The following is a 3,812-nucleotide window of genomic DNA, read 5'->3' as shown; positions in this document are numbered from 1 at the left end:
AAGCTGGATTAATTCACAACTAGCATCAATCAATCAAATGACGTGCAGTCGGGATACTGGATCCATTGGTCTTACCTCCTGGAAGGGACTTTAAACTGAAAAATGGAATAGTTATAGTAGAGACTGTAGCACTGTGGCACCTGCAGCTTCAGTTGACACTGAAATCAGCTGGGATGACTGAGGCCACGTAGAAAGGAGAAGAACCAGACATCAAAAGTGACAATGGACCAGTATACTGATTTTCAACATACTCTAAAGAATTCATTGTTCTTACCGAAAATCCATCTTTTAAAAAGCACTCTGACATGGATTCCGAGCAATTATTTTTGTTTGGCCACCCCACATGGCCTGTGGAACCTTAGTTCCCTGACCAGGGATCGAACCTGTGCCCCCTGCAGTGAAAGCACAGAGTCTTAACCACTGGACCATCAGGGAAGTCCCTGAGTAACTATCTTGTTTTCTCTACATGGCCAAAAGTATTGCTAAAAATATCACAATGGAAAAAATAGATTTTACTTTTAAATCATCTACAAGTAACAAAGCACTTTAGGATATTGTCCTATTCGGTTGTACTCTTCCCAGGAAAATTTAGGCTTTAAGTATAAACTTTTAAACTTTGACACGAAATTCACGCTCTCTCAAGAGCTATGTTATCAGTGAGGTGGGTCAGAGGAGCACTAGATGACTGACCCCATCTTTCCATGTGTCTAAAACACAGCTTAATGGCTGTGGTCATTCCGAATAATTTTTTTTTCTTTATTGGTTCAATTAGGCAGACCATCGTAAAATGCATCTAGCTGTGGACACCAGTCAGACAGAAGCATCCGTGCACATAGGGGAAGCTTTCATTGGTGGTTTAGGAAGTGCATCTGTGTATTGATCTCCAAGGTAACATAGTCTAACAGGTAGATCACAGGACTGGGGTTGGGCATGCGCAGCTCAGCCACGTTTACCAACTAGGAGATCTTAGGATGTTTTCTGAGTCTCGTTGCCTCCTCCTTTTCCAGAAAGAATGCCTTTACCACCCTCATATGTCTGCAGGATTAAGTATCACAGTGTATGAAATGCCTGGCACCTGGGAAGGTCTCTGGAAATATCCATTCTCGGGGCTTTTGCAGAGTAAATACACCTTCCCTATTAGCACTTCCAGGCTTCCCAGATATCTGGGTTGGGAGGATTCCCTGGAGTAGGAAGTGACACCCCACTCCAATATTACTTCCTGGGAAATCCCTCAGACAGAGGAGCCTGGCAGGCCACAGTCCATTGGATTACGGTCCAGAGTTGGACACAACTGAGCCATTAAGCCAAAGAAGGCAATGGCACCCACTCCAGTACTCTTGCCTGGAAAATTCCATGGACAGAGGAGCCTGGTGGGCTGCAGTCCATGGGGTCGCGAAGAGTCAGACAGGACAGAGCGACTTCACTTTCACTTTTCACTTTCATGCATTGGAAAAGGAAATGGCAACCCACTGCAGTGTCCTTGTCTGGAGAACCCCAGGGACGGCGGAGCCTGGTGGGCTGACGTCTATGGGGTTGCATAGAGTCGGACACAACTGAAGTGACTTAGCAGCAGCAGCAATAGCATTTCCAGGCTGCATTGTCTAGGATCCAGGCTCTTGCAATGAACTCGTTGAAGCTTTTTGCTAATTCTTTCACCTTTCTATACTGTAGCCTGGAAAAATGCAAAAACCTGAGTGTAATAAGTGATGTAATGGAAGAGCCAGTGGACTTGAGCACCTGGACTCTAGTTCTGTTTTTCTACTAACCTGCAATATTACTTTAAATTAGTTGCTTAAGCTCCTTGTTTCTGTTTTCTCCTTCATAAAATGAGAATATTGCTCTATTTGATCCCTATGAGTCCCCTCAGTTCTTGAGTATTAGGATGTTAAGCAATATTTTGAGTACATGAATTTTGGTTGTGAAATATGATAATATATCTGTACACACTACAAAATGATCACCACCACAGTCTAGTTACCTCACAGCTGACTCCCTCCACCCATTAGCTTGCCCCCCTGTGATAACCACGAATCTGTTCTCTGTATCTGTTTTTGTTTTATTTTGTTTGCTCATTTATTTTTAGATTCCATGTATGAATGAAATCACAGTATTTGTCTTTCTCTGTCTTACTTACTTGACTTAGCCAAATATCTTTAACTTTTATCCGTGTTGTCACTAATGTCAGGATTTCAGAGTGTATGATTTTCTTACTGTATTGTTGGATCTGATTTGCTAATATTTTGTTGAAGATTTTTGCATGTATATCAAGAATTAGTTCCATTTAGTCACTCAGTCATGTCCGACTCTTTGCAACCCCATGAACTGCAACACCCCAGGCTTCCCTGTCTATCACCAACTCTTGAAGCTTGCTCAAACTCATGTCCAATGAGTCAGTAATGCCATCCAACCATCTCATCCTCTGTCATCCCCTTCTTCTCCCGCCTTTGATCTTTCCCAGCATCAGCATCTTTTCCAGTGAGTTCTTCGCATCAGGTGGCCAAAGTATTGGAGTTTCAGCTTCAGCATCAGTCCTTCCAATGAATATTCAGGACTGATTTTCTTTAGGATTGACTGGTTTGATCTCCTTGCAATCCAAGAGACTTTCAAGAGTCTTCTTTAATACCACAGGTCAAAAAAGCATCAATTCTTCAGCATTCAGCTTTATAGTCCAACTATCACATCCATACATGACTACTGGAAAAACCACAGTTTTGACTAGACAGACCTCTGTTGGCAAAGTAATGTCTCTGCTTTTAAATATGCTATCTAGGCTGGTCATAGCTTTTCTTCCAAGGAGCAAGCACCTTTTAATTTCACAGCTGCAGTCACCATGTGCAATGGTATTGGCCTATAATTTCTTCTTTCATAATATCTTCATCTGGTTTTGGTATCAGAGTAATGTTGATTTTGTAAAATGTGTCTGAAAGTTTTCTCCCCTCTTCAACATTTTGGAAGAGTTTGATAAGGATAGGTATTAAACTTCAAATATTTTGTAGAATTTGCCAATGAAGTTGTTTGGCCCTGGGCTTTTCTTTCTTGGGACATCTTTGATTGCTGTTTTAGTAACTGTCTATTCAAATTTTCTGTTTCTTCTTGATACAGTCTGGGGAGAGTGTATATCTCTAGGAACTAAGCCATTTCTTTTATTTGCTATACAATTTGTTGGTGTATAATTGTTCTTATAGTCTCTTATGATCCTTTCTACTTCTGTGGGTTCTGCCATAATGTCTATTCTTTCATTTCTGATTTTATTTATTTAAGTCTGCTCTCTTTTTTTTCTTAGTCTGGCTAAAGGTTTTTCAATTTCATTTATCTTTTCAAAGAACAAGCTGTTAGTTTCATTGATCTTTCCTATTGCTTTTTCAGTCTCTATTTCACTCTGATTGTATTTCCTTCCTTATACTAATTTGGGGTTTCATTTGTTCTTTATTTTCTACTTCCTCTTGGTATAAAGTGAAATTTCTTATTTAAGATTTTTCCTATTTCTTGAGGTAGGCTGATACTGTTATTAACTACCTTCTTAGAAGCATTTTTGCTGCATCTCATAGTTTTTGGTATTTTGTGTTTCTGTTTTCATTTGTCTCTAAGTATTTTTAAAATGCTTCTTTGATGACCCAGTGGTTTTTCAGTAGCACATTATTTAGTTTCTGTATTTTTGTGGCTTTTCCCATATTTTTCTTGTGATCCATTTCCAGTTTCGTGCCATTGTATTGAGAAAAGATGTTTGATATGATTTCAGTCTTCTTGAATTTACTGAGACTTGTTTTGTGAACTAATGTGTTATCTAGGAGGGCCTAGAGGAGCTATCCCAC

At 39.9% G+C, this 3,812-nt stretch overlaps 1 non-coding gene across 1 annotated transcript; it reads right to left on the bottom strand.

Annotated features, from left to right (window-relative positions):
• Positions 1 to 362: 362 nt before the first annotated feature.
• Positions 363 to 435, bottom strand: TRNAE-UUC (transfer RNA glutamic acid (anticodon UUC)). Its single transcript has one exon. It is a non-coding gene; the product is annotated as a tRNA-Glu (tRNA).
• Between the last annotated feature and the right edge of the window lie 3,377 nt (positions 436 to 3,812).

The sequence above is a fragment of the Bos javanicus genome, chromosome 9 (assembly GCF_032452875.1).
Source record: "Bos javanicus breed banteng chromosome 9, ARS-OSU_banteng_1.0, whole genome shotgun sequence".
NCBI lineage: Eukaryota > Metazoa > Chordata > Mammalia > Artiodactyla > Bovidae > Bos > Bos javanicus.
The sequence above is the reverse complement of the archived record's forward strand: the minus strand, read 5'-3'. Positions and strand labels throughout refer to the sequence as shown.